Raw genomic sequence first — 14491 nt, forward strand, 5'->3', positions numbered from 1 at the left:
AACTTTTGCCGATGCATACAAACCCCGTGACATGACACGCTCTGTTGCACATAATCCTTTTTATATCCTCCTCAAAACAGCCACCATACCTACCTATCATGGCATTTCCATAGCCATTCTAAGGTCATGCAAATGCGATCGTCACTTCACATGACTAGTTCATTCATCATCACAAAGCTTTTCATGATCATATGGAGTTGACATAGTATTTGTGGAAAAACAATTGATCATCATATTTTTAATACATTTCACACTAGATCTTTGCACATCCTTGTACACTACGAGAGGCATTCATTCAGAGTCATATCGTCCTATCAGTTTCCATGATGAGTTGTAAGTAAATAAAAGTGCGATGATCATCATTGTTAGAGCATTGTCCCATTGAGGAAATAAAAATGGGGAAGGCCAACTGATCCCACCGTAAAAAAATAATGAGAGAAAAATAGAAAAGGGACTTTGCTACTATCCTTTATCACACTTGTGTCTCAAAGTGACACCTAGTTCTTCATATAGAGAGTCTCATGTTATATCATTCTTATGCTAGTGGGAATCACGTTTTCATAATCTTGGCTTGTATATTCCAATGACGAGCGTCCTCAAATGTCTGAGGTCTTCATGGGCAAGCAAGTTGGATGCACACCCCACTTAGCTTCAGCGGAGCTTTCATATTTCAGATAATACATGGCAAGGCACAAGATGATTCGTCACCCCTCGGTGGATTTGAAGCACGGGGAATTCTACGGTTCTCTTTGGTGGTTTTGAGTCATAGGAAAACCATACTATTAAGAGGGGGTCCGCGTTGGAAAGGTTTGGGTGGAATCAACTCTCACACGCACACTTTTTCTTTCAACCACCTTTTCTTTGCAGCAATGGATCTCTCGTTGTTCTCTCCCTTTCTCTGCAAAAAAGTCCAGCGGTACTGGTAGTATCGATCCGGATGAGCGGTAGTACCGCTTCGGGATGGTAGTACGTCTCTCTCTCTCTTTGAACGGTTGTACTTCGTCGGACTTTTTGCGAGTACTTCTCCAGCGGTGGTAGGTGTTGACACCAAATTTTGGCACGGAAGAAAATCTTATTAAGATGGATTCAAAGGAAGAAGTGCTCCACATGAAAGATTTTTGTGGTGTTGACATGAATATTTTTGGAGTTTGGGCCATCGCTGTCCAATCTGATATTGAAGGCCGACACTGTGTTCGAAGTGCTAAGATTTCATATTCCGAATACTGTTCGGCCTGTTAAGACAACAAGACAACCTCATATGGAAAAATGTTCAACCGGAATTTTGTTCGCCTCGTCGAGCCAATCGATTTTGATATATATTTTGTCTTAATCCGGGTTCGTGTGCGACCTGAAGATACAAAACAAGATGAGGTGAAGTTTCACTCAGGGATCTGAGTGAAAAGTTTGCCATCCGAGTGGAGTTCGCCATCCGAGTGGAATTTACCATCCGAGTGGGAAGTTTGCCATCCGAGTGGAGTTTGCCATCTGAGTGGAATTTTCCATCCGAGTGAAAAGTTTCTAAACACGAGTGGAACTTGGGTGAGATACATGAATTCTGAGTGAAAGTATAACTATCCGAGTGAAGGTTTGATGACCGAGTGAAAAGTTTCCAAATACGAGTGGAATTTCGTTGAAGGAGTCATGGATTCAGAGTGAAAATTGTTATCCGAGTGAAAATTGCTGACCGACTAAAAGGGGCTCCTAATCCGAGTGAAAATCACTCGACCGGCTAAAAGGGGCTCCGAATCCGAGTGATTCAACGAGAAGGTAGAGATTGGCATGTATGGTCATCTAGATGGACTCGGATGGAGAAGTGTTGAACATGAAAGTTGTTTGTAACGTCGAAATGGTCAACTTTGTCTTTAAGGTCATTATCATCTGAGGTAGTAGACGGCCTGCAGGGATGCTACAACACTCGGACGGTCGAGTTTGCTATATGACCGAGGCCGATTCAAAGTTGAAGATGACTTCATGGAGTATTCAAGATTGCCTTATTTGGAAAAGTGCTCAACATGAGAGTTGTTCGTATCGTCAAGACGGTCGACCTTAATATATAAATAATCTCAATCGGAGTTCATATGCGGATTTCACAGCCCATGCAAGGAACAAGACAGAAGATTGGGCCAGATTTGGGCTGAATCCGAGTTAGACTAGAATTAGGACTCTAGGACGTGATTTGCTGTAGTTTTCTTGTAAGGAAAGCCTAGATGAATCATTTTGTTATACGTAAAGTTCAGCCGCCTCTCATATATGTTGGGGGTGACGGCCGATTGAGCAACACACAATCAAAATATCAATATACTACTTTTTCATCTATGTTTTATCTCTCCATCGTATTTTATCTCTCGTTCTTCGTTGTTCCTCAAGTTTGAGAGCTGCGAATCCCAAGGCCCTAGGGGCGAGCGAATCGACCTAGGGCAGCCCATAGCCGCTCCACTCCCTGACGGGGTCTCTCCCGGGCGTGTGGGGTTTCGGGTCCTCAAACGCACCCGCTGGCTGTCTTACGTATCGTGCGGTCCGTCGGGTCTCCTTCGACGTGAGATGCGGCGCATCACCCCCGACGTCGAGGGTACACGTGACATGTTAGTGTGTCAACACACTAAATCCATTGGGGACAAGAAATCAACCATCTGTTGGGGAACGTCGCATGGGAAACAAAAAAATTCCTACGCGCACGAAGACCTATCATGGTGATGTCCATCTACAAGGGGGATTTCAGATCTACGTATCCTTGTAGATCGCACAGCAGAAGCGTTAATAAACGCGGTTGATGTAGTGGAATGTCCTCACGTCGCTCGATCAGCCACACGAACTGTCACACGATCCGTCCCACGATCCGCTCCGATCTAGTGCCGAACGGACGGCACCTCCGCGTTCAGCACACGTACAGCTCGACAATGATCTCGGCCTTCTTGATCCAGCAAGAGAGACGGAGAGGTAGATGAGTTCTCCGGCAGCGTAATGGAGCTCCGAAGGTTGGTCGTGATCTAATATCAGCAGGGCTCCGCCCGAGCTCCGCAGAAATGCAATCTAGAGGAAAAACCGTCGAGGTATGTGGTCGGGCTGCCGTGGCAAAGTTGTCTCAAATCAGCCCTAAACCTCTGTATATATAGGTGAGAGGGGAGGGGCTTGCCTTGAGGCTCAAGGATCCCCAAGGGGGTCGGACGAAGGGGGGGGAGGAGGATTCCTCCTCCAATCCTAGTCCAACTAGGATTGGAAGGTGGAGTCCTTCCCTTCCTTCCCACTTCCCCTTTTTCTCTTTGATTTTCGTATCTCCTGCGCAGGAGCCTTCTTGGGGTTGCCCACCAGCCCACTAAGGGCTGGTGCGGCACCCCTAAGGCCTATGGGCTTCCCCGGGGTGGGCTGCCCCCCCCCCCCCCCCCGGTGAACATCCCGAACCCATTCGTCATTCCCGGTACATTCCCGGTAATTCCGAAAACCTTCCGGTAATCAAATGAGGTCATCCTATATATCATTCTTCGTCTCCGGACCATTCCGGAAACCCTCGTGGCGTCCGTGATCTCATTCGGGACTCCGAACAACATTCGGTAACCAACCATATAACTCAAATACGCATAAAACAACGTCGAACCTTAAGTGTGCAGACCCTGCGTGTTCGAGAACTATGTAGACATGACCCGAGGGACTCCTCGGTCAATATCCAATAGCGGGACCTGGATGCCCATATTGGATCCTACATATTCTACGAAGATCTTATCGTTTGAACCTCAGTGCCAAGGATTCATATAATCCCGTATGTCATTCCCTTTGTCCTTCGGTATGTTACTTGCCCGAGATTCGATCGTCAGTATCCGCATACCTATTTCAATCTCGTATACCGGCAAGTCTCTTTACTCGTTCCGTAATACAATATCCCACAACTTACACTAAGTCACATTGCTTGCAAGGCTTGTGTGTGATGTTGTATTACCGAGTGGGCCCCGAGATACCTCTCCGTCACACGGAGTGAAAAATTCCAGTCTTGATCCATACTAACTCAACGAACACCTTCGGAGATACCTGTAGAGCATATTTATAGTCACCCAGTTACGTTGCGACGTTTGATACACACAAAGCATTCCTCCGGTGTCAGTGAGTTATATGATCTCATGGTTATAGGAATAAATACTTGACACGCAGAAAACAGTAGCAACAAAATGACACAATCAACATGCTACGTCTATTAGTTTGGGTCTAGTCTATCACATGATTCTCCCAATGACATGATCCAGTTATCAAGCAACAACACCTTGTACATAGTCAGAAGACCCTGACTATCCTTGATCAACTGGCTAGCCAACTAGAGGCTTCCTAGGGACAGTGTTTTGTCTATCTATCCACACATGTATCTAAGTCTTCATTCAATACAATTATAGCATGGATAATAAACGATTATCTTGATACAGGAATTATAATAATAACTTATTTATCATTGCCTCTAGGGAATAATTCCAACAGTCTCCCACTTGCACTAGAGTCATTAATCTAGCCCTCACATCACCATGCGAATTACATTGTAATAAATCTAACACCCATATAGTTCTGGTGTTGATCATGCTTTGCCCGTGGAAGAGGCTTAGTCAGCGGGTCTGCTACATTCAGATCCGTGTGCACTTTGCATATATTTACGTCTTCCCCTTCGACGTAGTCGCGGATGAGGTTGAAGCGTCGTTTGATGTGTCTGGTCTTCTTGTGAAACCGTGGTTCCTTTGCTAAGGCAATGGCACCCGTGTTGTCACGAAACAGGGTTATTGGATTCAGTGCGCTTGGCACCACTCCAAGATCCGTCATGAACTGCTTCATCCAGACACCCTCCTTAGCCGCCTCCAAGGCAGCCATCTATTCTGCTTCACATGTAGAATCAGCTACGACGCTTTCCTTGGAACTGCACCAGCTTACCGCACCCCCACTAAGAATAAATATGTATCCGGTCTGCGACTTAGAGTTGTCCGGATCTGTGTCAAAGCTTGCATCGACGTAACCTTTTACGGCGAGATCTTAGTCACCTCCATACACGAGAAACATCTCCTTAGTCCTTTTCAGGTACTTCAGGATATTCTTGACCGCCATCCAGTGATCCACTCCTGGATTACTCTGGAACCTGCCTGCCATACTTATGGCCAGGCTAACGTCTGGTCTAGTGCACAACATTGTATACATGATAGAACCTATGGCTGAAGCATAGGGGACGGTGCCCATATGATCTCTATCTTTATCAGTTGCTGGGCATTGAGTCTTACTCAATCTTGTACCTTGTAAAACTGGCAAGAACCCCTTCTTGTACTGTTCCATTTTGAACCTCTTCAAAACTTTATCAAGGTATGTGCTTTGTGAAAGTCCTATCAGGCGTTTCGATCTATCCCTATAGATCTTAATGCCTAGAATGTAAGTAGCTTCTCCTAGGTCCTTCATAGAGAAACTTTTATTCAAGTAATCCTTTATGCTCTCCAAAAACTCCATGTTGTTTCCAATCAGCAATATGTCATCCACATATAATATTAGAAACGCCACAGAGCTCCCACTCACTTTCTTGTAAATACAAGATTCTCCAACCACTTGTATAAACCCAAATGCTTTGATCACCTCATCAAAGCGTTTATTCCAACTCCGAGATGCTTGCACCAGTCCATAAATGGATCGCTGGAGCTTGCACACTTTGTTAGCATTTTTAGGATCGACAAAACCTTCGGGTTGCATCATATACAACTCTTCCTTAAGGAAACCGTTAAGGAACGCCGTTTTGACATCCATCTACCAGATTTCATAATCGAAAAATTCAGCTAGTGCTAACATGGTTCTGACGGACTTAAGCATCGCTACGGGTGAGAAGATCTCATCATAGTCAACTCCTTGAACTTGTGAAAAACCCTTTGCCACAAGTCGAGCTTTATAAACAGTCACATTACCGTCAGCGTTCGTCTTCTTCTTAAAGATCCATTTGTTCTGAATAGCCTTGCAGCCCTCAGGTAGTAATTCCAAAGTCCACACTTTGTTTTCATACATGGATCCTACCTCGGACTTCATGGCCTCCATCCATTTGTTGGAATCCGGGCCCACCATTGCTTCTTCATAATTTGCAGGCTCATTGTTGTCTAACAACATAATTGATAAGACGGGATTACCGTACCACTCTGGAGTAGTACGCGGTCTCCTCGACCTGCGAGGTTCGACAGGAACTTGATCTGGAGTTTCATGATCACCATCATTAACTTCCTCCTCAACCGGCGTCGCAACAACAAGGGTTTCCCCTTGCCCTGCGCCACCATCCAGAGGGATGAGAGGTTCAACAACCTCATCAAGTTCTATCTTCCTCCCACTCAATTCTCTCTAGAGAAACTCCTTCTCGAGAAAAGCTCTGTTCTTAGCAACAAACACTTTGCCCTCGGTTTTGAGATAGAAGGTATACCCAACTGTCTCTTTAGGTTAACCTATGAAGATGCACTTTTCCACTTTGGGTTCCAGCTTTTCAGGCTAAAGCTTTTTGACATAAGCATCACATCCCCAAACTTTAAGAAACGACAACTTTGGTCTTTTGCCATACCACAGTTCGTATGGTGACGTCTCAACGGATTTTGATGGTGCCCTGTTTAAAGTGAATGCAGTTGTTTCTAATGCATAACCCCAAAACGATAGCGGCAAATCGGTAAGAGACATCATAGATCGCACCATCTCTAATAAAGTACGATTACGACGTTCGGACACACCATTACGCTTTGGTGTTCCAGGCGGTGTCAACTGTGAAACAATCCCACATTGTCTTAAGTGAGCACCAAACTCGAAACTCAGATATTCACTCCCACGATCAGACCGTAGGAACTTGATCTTCTTGTTACGATGATTTTCAACTTCACTCTGAAATTGCTTGAACTTTTCAAATGTTTCAGACTTGTGCTTCATCAAGTATACATAACCATATCTACTCAAAATTGTCAGTGAAGGTGAGAAAATAACGATATACGCCGCGTGCTTCCACGCTCATCGGACCACACACATCAGTATGTATGATTTCCAACAGGTCACTTCCACACTCCATTGTTCCGGAGAACGGAGTTTTAGTCATCTTGCCCATGAGGCATGGTTCGCATGGGTCAAGTGAATCAAAGTCAAGTGACTCCAAAAGTCCATCGGTATGGAGTTTCTTCATGCGCTCTACACCAATATGACCTAAGCGGCAGTGCCACAAAAACATGGCGCTATCATTGTTAACTCTAACTCTTTTGGTCTCAATGTTATGTATATGTGTATTATCACTATCAAGATTCAATATGAACAATCCTCTCACATTGGGTGCATGACCATAAAAGATATTACTCATAGAAATAGAACAACCATTATTCTCTGACTTAAACGAGCAACCGTCTCGCAATAAACAAGATCCAGATATAATGTTCATGCTTAACGCAGGCACTAAATAACAATTATTCAAGTTCATAACTAATCCTGATGGTAACTGAAGTGAAACTGTGCCGACGGCGATTGCATCAACCTTGGAACCATTTCCACGTGCATCGTCACTTCATCCTTTGCCAGCCTTCGCTTATTCCGTAGTTCTTGTTTCGAGTTGCAAATGTGAGCAACACAACCAGTATCGAATACCCATGCACTACTATGAGAGCTGGTTAAGTACACATCAATAACATGTATATCAAATATACCTGATTTTTCTTTGGCCGCCTTCTTATCAGCCAGATACCTGGGGCAGTTGCGCTTCCAGTGACCCATACCCTTGCAATAATAGCACTCCGTTTTAGGCGTAGGTCCAGCTTTGGGTTTCTTCGTCGGATTGGCAACAGGCTTGCCGCTCTTCTTTGAATTACCCTTCTTTCCTTTGTCATTTCTCTTGAAACTAGTGGTCTTATTCACCATCAACACTTGATGCTCTTTACGGAGTTCTGACTCTGCGACTTTCAGCATCGCGAACAACTCGTCGGGTGACTTGTTCATCCCTTGCATGTTGTAGTTCAACACAAAGCCCTTATAGCTTGGCGGTAGTTGTCGTGGGTATAAGTCTAACAGTAGATGTATAGGGTACGAAAGGATGGGCAGAGCCTTAGCTACGGCGAGGTTGTATGAGTTCAGGCCCCTCTACGGTGGAGGTAAAAGCCCTACGTCTCAGTGCTCTTGGGAGCTAGATGTCGAGTGGAATATGGATTACAATGAATTGCCAACCCCTGCACCAGTACGGAAGGGCGGCTTATATAGAGTGTGCTGCCCTCCATAACGGTTCGATGCACAGGGGTGGAGTAGTGGCGAATAAATGCCTACGTTACAAGTAACGTATGCCCTAAATGCTAATAAAGGTACATGAAAATGTATGACCGTTGTCCTCCAGGGGGGTTAAGGTATACAGAGTGGAATCCAGTCGGTGAGTTTGATACTCTCCGAATGCACGTCTCCGACTGGATGATGGAGGGATCATCACCGACTGGATGATGGGAAGTCCTTAATTCAGTCGGAACTGACTAAGGGCCTTGACCCATATGAAGAGTAGTCCTGGGGTAGGACCTATAGGGCAGGCCTATGACCCTACCCTGGGACTATAACCCCATCATTAGTCCCCGAATGGATCGGGGTTGGAACGATGAGGCGATGCTTGGGGTACGGATCCGACTGGTATGGATGCGGCTTTGGCGTTGCTTGCCTCGGTCCATTTTATCCTCTTGACCACTGATCCGAGTGGATCTGTCTGTGAAACGAACCGTCAGAGACCGAGTGCTTCCGTTGAATCTTCGGACGTGACCGGTCAACTGACAGCGGTGGATTTTCTGGGATCCTCAAATTTCGGTTGCCGCGCGCTCAGCGGGGATGACGACATCGTCATCGAGTAGTTTCTGCCACCTCGATTACCGCGCCTTCATCTCCTCCACTAATATCGCAGCAACCGGTCGGGGGATAAGATTTTGGGGCCACCTGCTAGTGACCCAGTCGATACCTTATTTAAACCTTCCCAGTGAGGGTTTCTCGTTGCGCTCGCCTGATAAATCGCACTCGCCCCGCTTCTCCCGTGCTCCCTGCGCACTCTACGCCTCCTCCTTCCTCTCCTCCCCTGTGGATCTGCAGCCTCCACCGTGAGGAAGGGGCAGACGAGCAAGCTCGAGTCGTAGAAGAAGAAGAAGAAGGCGGCTCCTGCTCAGCGGCGACAATGTGCTCTGCCGACGGGTTGGATTCAGGGGGATTTTCTCCCCTCCACGGTGACGAAGGATGACCTGCTAGAGCTGGTGCAGCAAGGTTTGATCGAAAACAAGTCGTGGAGGCTGCCGGCGGAGGGCGAGACAGAGCCGGCGCCCCAGGAGGGTGAGCGCGTCTTGCTGCTCAGTCACGTGTACCGAGGCTTCTCTCTGCCTCCTCACCCCTTCTTCAGAGGTATCATGAACCACTTCGGGGCTCAGCTCCACCATTTTCCTCCCAACGCAATAGCTCATCTTTCTGCCTTCGTCGTGCTTTGCGAGTGCTTTATCGGTTGTCCTCCCCATTGGGGGCTCTTTAAGTACATCTTCTCCGCTAGATCCCAAACCGTCAAAAGACTTAGCCAGTCGGATGATAAAACCCATCTCCTCCAGCTCTGCGGGGGCTTAGGCTTCCAAAAGAAAATGAAGAGTAGCTATCCCGCTCTCGAGTTGTCCGAGTCCGTTAGGAACTGGCAGTCGACTTGGTTCTATTGCCAGGACATTGCTTGCCCGAATGCCGCGACTGGACTGCCAGCTTTTAGCCTAGACCGACCGGCTCCGCCTAGGCAGCTTGCCCTCACGAAGATGGAGAAGATCCAGATTCAGCCTCTGGTCGAAGCGCTGATAGATGTCGTCCGCAAGGGAGTCACCGGCACGGATCTGCTGGAGATTTTTCTGGGTCGGCGCATCCAGCCTTTGCAAGCTCGACACCACGCCATGTGGCACTACACGGGGCCTGCGGACTCCACTCGGACTCACCCCGAATGCGTGACCGGGGAGGTCGTGACGGCGTGGGTCCGCAGCATCACAGGCGCCTGTGATAACCCCAGAGGAGCCCGGTGAGTGAAGCCCTTCCGCGCTGACAACCCTCCTCCGAATGAGGTGAGCATATCTTGCCGAGTGCTTACAATTCCCTTAGATTTGCCGCTTTTTCTTGCATCACTGTCTAACGTCTGATGTTTTCAATTGTATCTTGTGCAGGCGTGGACCAACTGGTATTCTCCCGTCTCGAACGGGAATCCGGCTGAGGAAGAGGAAGGCAGCCAGGAGGGCAGCATGGAGAGCGCCGAGTACGTCTCCGACAGTGGGGAGATGGAGGAGGAGTCCGAAGAGGAGGAGGGGGAAGATGGGGAGCAGAGCTCGACGCCCCCACCACCAGAGCCTCGAACCAAGCGCCATCATGAACCCGTGACTCCGTCGGCTCCTCCAGCGGTCCCGAGTGCCCCGCCAGCTCCCGTGACTCCGTCGGCTCCTCCAGCGGCCCCGAGCGCCCCGCCAGCTCCTCCCGTGGTTCCGAGCGCCTTGGCAGAAACTCCCGTGGTTCCGAGTGCTCAGAGCACAAAGAGGACCAGGGACGCTGCTGCTGAGTCCGCGGGCCAACCTTCCAAGGTGGCAAAACCGAGTGGATCCAAGCCTGGAAGGCTTTGCCTTGGATGAGGATCGTCGTTCCCGTTGCCTCAGCGTAAGTGTCTTGTTCTCCTATCTTCTTTCAGTATTTGATTGAACTCATGTTTATTGGTCGAGTGGATTTTACTCGACAGAGCTGCTACCTCCGCCACGCCAGGAAGACGATCCCATGGATACGGACAACGTTGCCACATCCCAGCAAGGTACGTCGTGACGACTCTGAGAGCTTAAATTATTGTTTCGCGAATTCTGTCTTTGATCTTGCCCTTTTTCCTGTGGTCTCACGTCGTTCAGTCGGGCTCCCTTCAGAGGTGATTCATCTGGAGGAAGACGACCAGAAGGGGTCCGGGCAAGCTTTGGTGCCTGTCCTAGAGGTCGTTTCGTCTGCTACCGCTCCTGCCCTGGACGCGCCGCCAACCGAGATGATGTCGTCGACTGAAATGGTGCTCATCGCGGCTGAACCGACTGGAGCAGGACTTGGGATACCCAAGGAGTCTCCCGTGGTGCCGGGCCCGTCAACTGTCCAGTACGACGCCCGACATCTCCCGGAAGATCAAGTGGGAGCTGCCAAGGAGGCTATGGTGCGGGTGGAGTTGATGGCAGGTGATGCGAAGGGGGCATACGACTCCATCACATCTTTGTACAAGATAAGTTTGGAGCTCCATGACGATATCCGAGTAAGTGCGCTAGTAAATATTTGCTTTTATCTTGTAACCCACCGGGGGTTCAGCAATATACTCGGAGATAGTAGGATTATTTTGCAGTGGATTCACTCTGAGTGAACCCAGTGGGTGTAGTCCCCGAGACTTCTGTCGAGTGCTTGCACCGGCAGTTGTCTTTATATACATTGTCTTTGACTTGATCTGATGAAGACTAATCTGTCTGAATGGTGCCAGTGGGTGCACTCTGAGTGCACGTACTGGAAGTAGTCCCCGAGAGTAAATTTACTCAGGTCGGGTAGTAGTAGCCTCATAGGCTTGTTTTTTTTTATGTAGCTCAATAGGGTGGACCTGTTTGAGCTTCATGCCAGTGGGGTCACTCTTAGTGAACCCACTGGGTGTAGTCCCCGAGACCGCTGTCGACTGCTTGCGTCGGCAGGGGTCTGAAGAACTTTGAGGTTTTATTCTTTTCCTTGTTGAATTTGTCTGATCTTCTCTTCACGCTTATTTGCAGAAGACTTGCGAGATGGGATCAGCGTACAACGCTTTGAAGGTTGAAAAGACTCAGGTTGCTGCGCAACTAGAGGCAGCTGTGCATGACTTAGCTGGCATGAAGGGTGCTCTTGCTGAATGAGAGAAGTCCTTGGAGGAGTCCCTTGAGGCAAATAAGCCATTGGTGGCCGAAATTGAGAGAATGGGCAAAAAAAGAACTGAGCTGATGGGACAGATGAAGGTGATGAACAGTCGGTGCATATCACAGGAGAAGTACGTCAGTGACTGGGCAAGGAAGAAGGTTGCGCTTCTCGGTGGTAATATTTGTTTTTCCGAGTGCTTCTTGACTTTGCATTTCATGATGCGCTTACTCTCTGCTCGTCTTGTCTTTGCAGATTTTTGTATGGACGCTGAGGCTGAAGCAGCTGACATTGAGCGGTCAGTTATTCCGAACGTTCCACTCGACGACGACTCCAATCGAGACAAGCTCCGAGCGCACATTCGCCTTGGCAAAGTGGGACCGTTCATCAGCCGCCTGAGAGAAGTCATCGTCCGAATCGACAAGGAGCTGTGGCCCGAAGACGAGTCCCGGCGGGAGATAGAAGGGTTGATAACTCGGCTGGAGGACGTCCCGAACCGAGTGCAGGCATGGAAGAAGTCTGCTGCTCATTGTGGGGCGGACGTGGCGCTGTCGCTGGTCCGAGTGCACTGCAAGGAAGCTCCCGAAGAGAAGCTGAAGGCGTTGCAGGTCGCCAACACCAAGAAGCTTCGATTCGAAGATTTCATGGAGATCTTCCTTGAGACCGCCACTCGCATCGCAGACGGGATCGACCTCGACACTCTCGTGGAGCCTGCCAGTCCTAGTGCCAGTCCTGACGATGCTTGAAAAACTTAACCTCGGTATGCCGAGTGGATTTGTATCAAACTTTGGCCACTGCTGTTGACCTTCACATTCGTGGTTCAGTGTGGATAAGCTTGATCTACACCGAACCGACTATCATTGAACCAACTTTTGAATTGGAATCAAATATTTTGCTCTTCCTTCCCCAAAAAATTCTTGATACAATTTTGGCTCGTGATTTCTGTTTGGCGTTTCTTGGTGAAACCAGTGGCAAACATGCGAAGCATGTAGTTGTCAGTTATCTTGACATCTGCATGAGCCTCAATGAGGGTCTGCTAAGCCTCCAAGTGGATCTGGAGGATACACTCGAAGGAATCTTTTTACTTAGGCGATTCTGGATCGCAGCTAGGTTTCTGAGTGCGGCGTCTCGTGCGCACTCGTAGCAAGTTGATACTCATGTAATTGTCAGTTGTCTTGACATCCACATGAGTCTCAATGAGGGTCTGCTAAGCCTCCGAGTGGATCTCTAGGATACACTCAAAGGAAGCTTTTTACTTAGGCGATTCTGGATCACAGCTAAGTCCCCGAGTGTGACGTTTAGTGCACACTCGGAGAAAGTTTGTACTTAGGCGATTCCGGATCGCGGCTAAGTCCCCGAGTGCGGCATTTAGTGCACACTCGGAGAAAGTTTGTACTGAGGCGATTCTGGATCGCAGCTAAGTGTCCGAGTGCGACGTTTAGTGCACACTCGAAGAAAGTTAGTACTTAGGCGATTCTGGATCGCAGCTAAGTCCCCGAGTGTGACGTTTAGGGCACACTCGGAGAAAGTTTGCACCTAGGCGATTCCGGATCGCGGCTAAGTCCACGAGTGCGACGTTTAGTGCACACTCGAAGAAAGTTAGTACTTAGGCGATTCTAGATCGCAGCTAAGTCCCCGAGTGTGACGTTTAGTGCATGCTCGGAGAAAGTTTGTACTTTGGCGATTCTGGATCGCGGCTAAGTCCCCGAGTGCGACGTTTAGTGCACACTCGGAGGAAGTTTGTACTTAGGCGATTCTGGATCGCAGCTAAGTCTCCGAGTGTGACGTTTAGTGCACACTCGGAGAAAGTTTGTACTTAGGCGATTCTGGATCGCGGCTAAGTCCTCGAGTGCGACGTTTAGTGCACACTCGGAGGAAGTTTGTACTTAGGCGATTCTGGATCGCAGCTAAGTCTCCGAGTGCGACGTTTAGTGCACACTCGGAGAAAGTTTTTTTTTTCTTGAGACCGGAGTCTGCCAATGCGGAAGAATTTTGAATCTGCAAAAAATCAATCTGCTTTGTATTACTTCTGCGATACTTGTTCTTTACATTGCTTCAGTCGATGGTCACGTGTAGAAGCGCTTCAGGAGATCTCCGTTCCATGCTCGTGGCTCGTCCGTTTCCTTCTCGAGGTTGTAGAGTCGATATGCACCGTTGTTCAGCACCTTGGAGATGATGAAGGGTCCTTCCCATGCGGGAGCCAGCTTGTGAGGTCTCTGCTGATCCACTCGGAGCACCAGGTCGCCTGCTTGGAATGTACGACTCCTGACATGCCGCGCATGAAAACGCCGCAGATCTTGTTGATAAATGGCTGAGCGAGTCAGTGCCATCTCGCGCTCCTCTTCTAGAAGATCCACTCCGTCTTGCCTGGCTTGCTCTGCTTCGGCTTCGGAGAAGAGTTCGACTCGTGGAGCGTTGTGAAGCAAGTCACTCGGAAGGACTACCTCTTCTCCGTAAACGAGGAAGAACGGGGATCGCCCTGTAGATCTATTTGGGGTTGTGCGGAGACCCCACAGCACAGAAGGCAGCTCGGTGACCCATGCGCCGGCAGCATGTCCCACTTCTCGCAGGAGTCAAGGCTTCAACCCTTGAAGAATAAGTCCATTCGCTCGCTCTGCTTGCCCGT

This window comes from Hordeum vulgare, chromosome 1H, assembly GCF_904849725.1.
Source record: "Hordeum vulgare subsp. vulgare chromosome 1H, MorexV3_pseudomolecules_assembly, whole genome shotgun sequence".
In the NCBI taxonomy this organism is placed as follows: domain Eukaryota; kingdom Viridiplantae; phylum Streptophyta; class Magnoliopsida; order Poales; family Poaceae; genus Hordeum; species Hordeum vulgare.